Source organism: Berghia stephanieae, chromosome 6, assembly GCF_034508935.2.
Source record: "Berghia stephanieae isolate SIO BIC M18660-M18661 chromosome 6, UCSD_Bste_1.3, whole genome shotgun sequence".
Lineage (NCBI taxonomy): Eukaryota > Metazoa > Mollusca > Gastropoda > Nudibranchia > Aeolidiidae > Berghia > Berghia stephanieae.
The window spans coordinates 49,454,636-49,462,131 of record NC_088365.1 but is presented as its reverse complement, the minus strand read 5'-3'; the positions used below and the strand labels follow the sequence as shown (position 1 = coordinate 49,462,131).

The 7,496-nt window shown below is 34.6% G+C and overlaps 1 protein-coding gene across 3 annotated transcripts in view; it reads left to right on the top strand.

The window, feature by feature from the left end:
• The window catches only part of LOC144975196 (actin-related protein 8-like), a 407,315-nt gene that overhangs the window by 352,548 nt on the left and 47,271 nt on the right, over positions 1-7,496 (top strand). The gene's annotated exons all lie outside the window — the stretch shown is intronic.

Below are 7,496 nucleotides of genomic sequence, written 5' to 3'. Positions count from 1 at the left end.
AGATCACCTAAAAGTCTCATCCAGACACAAGCACAGGTCCCAACTAAGAGGAATAAACTCAAATGTTTACCAATCATATAATATAATATGTAAACTAAACATAATACAATGCATAACAGAGAGATGATTTACAAGGGAAAAAATATAATCTCCCAAAACTATAACTATACATTCGACTGTTTCCCTCCCAGCCAAGGAACTCCGGCAAGGATCAGGACAAAACTAAGTAATCTCATCCCAAGACAATGACAGGAAACAATTGGAAAAAGGGTATGGGGAGATAGAAGACACAGCATGTACCTCCCTGCCCACTATGGGAGGTCAGGATCCCCACCCAGGGGGGATGGAGGAGAAACCTTCCCCACCCTTAAGTAATCCCACCCACCACTTAGATATTTTTCAGTGTTTGCGACACTAAGTGCCAAGTACAATGCTAAAAATGCTTTGTCATAAAAAATTAAAAAAACAAACAAAATTGTATTAGCGCCTTACAGGCATCATGCCTTGTCCCACATGAAAGTATTGCTGTTGGCTTGAGACCCCTTGTCAAGAGCATTGAGCAAATTTATTGGATATTGCATTATAGAAAAGTTCAAGTTTCTCTCTTGAAAACTGGGTGGGGTTCCTGAACTCCCATAGTGGGCAGGGAAGTATCCCCCTATATCTGTTTTCCAACTTGCTTTCTGTATTTGTCTTGGAATGTGAATGAGATTTGGTTTTGTCTGAGCCCTGGCCGGATACCCTTGCTGAGAGGGAAACAGTCAAATATATAGGTAGTTTTGGGAGGTGATATTTTTTTCCTTGTAAATCATCTCTCTGTTATGCACTCTATCATGTTTTGTTTACATATTTTACATGATTTGTAAACATTTGAGTGTATTTCCCCTAGTCGGGACCTGTGCTTGTGTCTGGATGAAACTTTTAGGTGATCTCAAACTTAAGTACTTTAATAGTGTGCTCTTGGAATCTACATCTGTTTTCTAATTGAACCAATATCCCTTTGTCTTACCTTTTCTTGGGTGTTTTAATTGTAATTCTAGAACTTTTTACAACCCTATTTTCTTCCTTTTTACTGGCGCTGATATGACCTAAATGTGTTGCAAGCGCCGTAAAACCCTTAAAAACAAACAAAACAATCTCTCTTGAAAAAAACAAACATATGAATGGCTCAAATGTTAACTGACCCGTACAGGCCTTTCAACTCTAACTTGATGTTATATCTGTTTTATGGCGCTTGTCACGTATTTAGGTCATTTCAGTGCCAGTAAAAAGACAGAAAATGGGATAGTCACAAAAGTCTAGATTTATTAAAAGCACGCGAGAATAAGTAAGACAAAGGCAATGCTTCAAAGATGGATCATATAAAATCCAAGAGCACACAATCAGTGTACTTAGTTTGAAATCACTTAAAGGTCTCTTCCAGACACAAGCAGAGGATCCAACAAGAGGAATACATTCAAATGCTTACAAAGCATGACAATTTGTTGTTTGTTTTTAAGGGGCCCCTTGTAAAGCTCTTTGGGCACATTAAGTGGATATTGCTCTATATAAAAGCTCACGTTTAGATATTTTATAATCAATTCACAGGATTGACTGTTTATTCTTATTATGTGGTACAAAAAAAAGCTTTAGCAAAGGTACTGTTTTGTTTTTACGGTGCTTGCAACACAAGGTCATATCAGCGCCAGTAAAAAGGTAGAAAATGGGATAGTAAAAAGTTCTAGAATTACGATTTAAGCAAAAAGTAAAACAAAGGAGAATTGGATCAAATAGGGAACATATGTAGATTCCAAGAGCACACTATCAAAATACTTAGTTTGAGATCACCTAAAAGTTTTATCCAGTCACAAGCACAGGTCCCCACTAAGAGGAATACACTCAAATGTTTACAAATCATATATAATATGTAAATGTAAACAAAACGTAATACAATGCATAACAGAGAGATGATATACAAGGAAAAAAATATCATCTCCCAAAACTGCACATTTTTTCATTGGACTGTTTCCCTCTCACCAAGGGTATCCGGTCAGGGCCAGGATAAAACCAAGTTATCTCATTCCAAGACAAAGACAGAAAACTAGTTGGAAAACAGATTTAGGGGGATAGAAGACACAGTAAGTACCTCCCTGCCCACTATGGGAGGTCAGGAACCCCACCCAGTTAGCGAATGTACAAATGTTTTTGTATACATACATAATTTAAACATTAAAAATCACATGATTAATACTGACAAAGTACAACATTGAGTACATCTTTTTGGGAGGGCAAACAATGAAAATAAACTGAACAAAGCATGTCCATGGAATGAACAATGGATTAATTTTGTTTTGTTTTGTTTGTTTTTAAAGGTTTTACGGCGCTTGCAACACATTATGGTTATATCAGCGCCAGTAAAAAGGAAGAAAATGGGATAGTAAAAAGTTCTGGAATTATAATTAAAGCACCCAAGAAAGGGTAAGACAAAGGGGAATTGGTTCAAATAGGAAACAGATGTAGATTTCAAGAGCACATTATCAAAGCACTTAGTTTGAGATCACCTAAAAGTCTCATCCAGACACAAACACAGGTCCCCACTAAGAGGAATACACTCAAATGTTTACAAATCATATATAATATGTAAACAAAGTATACTACAGTGCATAAAAGGGAGATGACTTACAATGAAAAAAAATATCTCCCAAAATTAACCATACATTTGACCGTGTCCCTCTCAGCCAGGGTATCCGCCCAGGGCCAGGGCAAAACCAAGTAATCTCATTCCAAGACGAAAGACAGACAGCAAGTTTGAAAACAGATATAGGGGGGTAGAAGACACTTTTTTTTAAGTGCCTCCCATGCCCACTATTGGAGGTCAGGAACCCAACCCAGTTCATTGGAAAAGACAAGGATTAGGAGAGATGGAAGAGATAGCAAAGGTGAATTTCCAATGAAGACTCCAGCAGTCCAGACCTGCCAACATTCTCCTCATTTCAAGGATAAATTCAAACCAACTGCAGGAAAATACTCAAATACTCACAACAATTTACTTATCAAAGCTCTTGAGTTCTTAATTAACTTAATACGTGCTTCTTTATTAACTTTATATGTGCAAACATTTCCGTCCATCGTTGTTTTCTGTTTTCAGTGCACATGATGTTTGTTTTTTTCCCTTTTTATTATCTTTTTTTTTTTTTGCTTGTTTATTTCATGATGAGTTAAGCATAATTTTGTGACACTTTAAGATCAAATCAGACACGAAGAAATGAGAGATAAGTTGGCAGTTGAAAAATCTTAAGATTCAATAAATAAAGATCTTGAGACCCGAGGGCTTGACCCCTCGAGATGACTGGATCTATAATGTAAATGTGTATAAATTTGAAATAAAAATTTATTTATTAAATAATATATATCCATACAATCACACAAAAGAAACCAAAAAAAAAAAAAAGGAACATGATTGTCCTTTGCATATTTGGTAGAGCTCTTTTGTGTTTTTCTTGTACATTTCATCAAAATAGAATATGTGGAATGATTGCATAGAAAATATCACAGCTGGATTTCAATACAACAACAAACGACAATAACAACAACAGCAAGAGTTCGTATACTACAGTGGACTTCGTTTAAAACAACACTTACGGGACCTCAATCACTAGCCATTAACCCTGTCAACAATTAACTTCAATTAAACTCCATTCAACATATTCAACAAAGCACGGATAGAAATAAATGAACAAGTGGGTAAATACATAATGGGCAAAATGGCAGGGTATGTCGTGATGTAAGAAAGCCTTACACTCTAATCATATCAACGACGAATTTCAATGATTGATATATAAAGCATTAGTTGAAGTAAATAGTTTTCATAAACAATAATAATACTAATAATACTAATAATAATAATACTAATACTAATACTAATACTACTACTACTACTACTACTACTACTACTACTACTACTACTACTACTACTACTACTACTACTACTAATAATAATAATAATAATAATAATAATAATAACAACAACAAAAACAACCACAATATAACTTTTTTTTAAATGAGGTATATTTAAAAAATGAATCGGAAATGGGTGAGGGTGTCAAATTAGTGGTAAAATTTGGCAAAAGAAAAAGAAAGTTAATGTTTCATATTATACATGAATTAAAATGGCAGGTCCCTTGATAGTGCACGTAGCAACAACAACAACAACTACAAAAGGGATAACAGAGCTAGATCTAAGAACAGTTTATCCTTATGTCTAGCTTGAGATTACGATGAAGACCCACCAGTCAAACGATTACAGTGGAATCTGCATAACGTCAACATTCTTAAAATCAACTTCTGCTTAAAGTCAACACCTCTTGGATGTCTCAAATTTTCTGTTCTTCTTTTCTAAATGTGTTCCAATATATATATATATATATATATATATATATATATATATATATAATATATATATATATATATATATATATATATATATATGAATGTAATAATATATGTATGTACAGTGTGTATATGGATATGTGTGTGTGTGTGTGTGTGTGTGTGTGATTGAATGCTTGTGAGCTTGTGTTTGTGTGTCTGAATCTGCAGTATGTAATGTTTTTTGGTCAATGTGAAGCGCTTCGAAGCTTCGGAATAAGCTCTATATAAATGTGTATTTATTATTATTATTATTATTATTATTATTATTATTATTATTATTATTATTATTATTATTATTATTATTATTATTATTATTATTATTATTATTATTATTATTAATATGATTATAACTAGTAGTATTAGATATAAAGGGATTGAAGGACTTGCACAGGGTGATTTTAGAAGCTTCCAGCAAAGGAGGAAAACCTTCCCACTCCAGTCTCTCACTCCAACCACCACAAACAATGTTGTTTATGAACAATGTTGATCAAATACTTGGTGGTATGTGTAAAAATATGAAGAGATATCTAAATTAATTTTTTTAAATAGTATACAAAATTATGCGTGTTATATGTTACAAATATTTATCAAACGAATTCAACAAAGATGACCGAGCAAAACTATTTCTATGTATTATCATATACATCATGTTGCTTCCTGTTGTCAAACCTCAACTTAATAGGCTATAGTGGGTAAATTTTGATAATACGAATACTATACATTTCTCTGTATGTTTAACCCTCAGCCAAGGACTCCAGCCAGGGCCATGACAAAAGCAAGCAATCCCATTCCAAGACAAAGACAGGAAGTGATCTGGAAAAAGAAGTATAAGGGGATAGAAGACACAGCAATAATGATTTGCCTGCCCACCGTGGGAAGTCAAAAGACTCCATCCAAGGTCAAATACTTGTTTGTTAGTTTGTTTTTGGGGTTTGACGGCGCTTGCAACACAATAACCCTCTCCTTACCAACTATAGAAAAATCTTCACATTCGTTATTGTATAACCAACATTTTTCTTATTCAAATTTCTCTTGTACATTATAAAATTTAAAGAAAATGAACAGTGTATTGTAGAGAAGGTTTTGCTAAAGAAATTATTTATCACAAGAACTTAATGCTATTGTGTCCGAGTGATAAAAAAAAAATATTTTTGTGTTATTTGGGTGTAAAGTTTTGGGGAAAATCCTGAAAATGGCAGGTAAGGAGAGAGTTAAGGTCATATTAGCGCCAGTAAAAAGGAAGAAAATGGGATAGTAAAAAGTTTAAGAATAAAAATTAAAGCATCCAAGAAAAAGTAAGACACATGGGAATTGATTCAAATAGGAAATAGATGTAGATTCCAAGAGCACACCATCAGTGTACTTAATTTGAGCTCACCTTAAAGTCTCATCCAGACACAAGCGCAGGTCCCCACTAAGAGGAATACACTCAAATGTTTACAACACAAAAAGTAATACAATGCATAACAGCGAGATGATTTACAAGAAAAAATATCATCTCCCAAAACTCTAATTATACATTTGACTGACTTCATCCAAGTCAAAGACAGAAGGCAAGTTGGGAAACAGATATAGGGGGATAGAGACACAATAAGTAATTCCCTGCCCAATACGGGAGGTCAGGAGCCCCACCCAAAAATTACATATATATATATATATATATATATATATATATATATATATATATATATATATATATATATATATATATATGAGTTATAATACAAGTTACAAATATTTATCATACAAATTCAACATAGATCATTGAGCAAAACTATTTCTACATTATATTACCATATATACAAGCTGCTTCCTGTTGTCAAGCCTCTACTTGATTGACAATAGTGAGTAAATCTTTATACATCTCCTCCATAATCATTGGAGCTAAACTTTTGGATAACCGATTGCTTTAAACAATTTCCATTGGATCGCAACAGACCATCCTCCACAACATAGACATGCTGTTGTGTGTTTTTAAGGGTTTTACAGCACTTGCAACACATTAAGGTCATATCAGTGCCAGTAAAAAGGAAGAAAATGGGATAGTAAAAAGTTCTAGAATTACAATTAAAGCACCCAAGAAAAGATAAGACAAAGGGGAATTGTTCAAATAAGAAAGACCACACTATCAAAGTACTTAGTTTGAAATCACTAAAAGTCTCATCCAGACACAAGCACAGGTTCCCACTAAGAGGGATACACTCAAATGTTTAAAAATCATGTAATATGTAAACAAAACATAATACAGTGCATAACAGAGAGATGATTTACAAGGAAAAAAATATCATCTCCCAAAATTACCTATACATTTGACTGTTTCCTTCTCAGCCAGGGCATCCGGTCAGGACCACGACAAAACCAAATAATCTCATTCCAAGACAAAGACAGAAAGCATGTTGGAAAACAGATGTAGGGGAATAGAAGACACAGTAAGTACCTCCCTGCCCACTATGGGAAATCAGGAACCCCACCCAGAGGCATATATAATGCTGTTCTGCTTCCAAAACATGTACATGTACACATCTTTGTCAATCTGGATATTCATCAGCCAATGTGGTATATCAGCATCATTCAGTACATATTTGGTTTGATTACTGCCCACCGTTGGGCTCCCAATAGCTCAGTCGGCAGAGCTTTAGCTTTAACTTCACACACAAAAGGACCAAGACTTTACTCCGACCATCAATCCACCCAGCAGTGATTGGGTGGCTGGGTCTGTTAGATCTGGTGGAAAGAACTTTGCAATAGACAAGTGTCCTATCCAAAGAGTAGCAAGGAATTGCTATTGTCCATTTCAAGCTATAATAAACGCGGTTTCATGGGCCTAATGGCTCTGAAGGACTATCGCCCGCCGCTGATTAAAGAGAGCGGTTGATTGCATAAGCGTTTGAATACCCCCCCCCCCCCCCCCCCCAAAAAAAAAAAAAACAAAGTAAAAATTACAGTTACATAGCACATTTCAATAGATTCATTATGCTCATCGTCAAATTTTCATTTCGTATTGAGCAAGTCCCACATTTTTGTAGTCCTTCAGAGCTATTCAGCCCATGGAGTCGGAGTTTATCCCGGTTTCTATAACGTCAAAC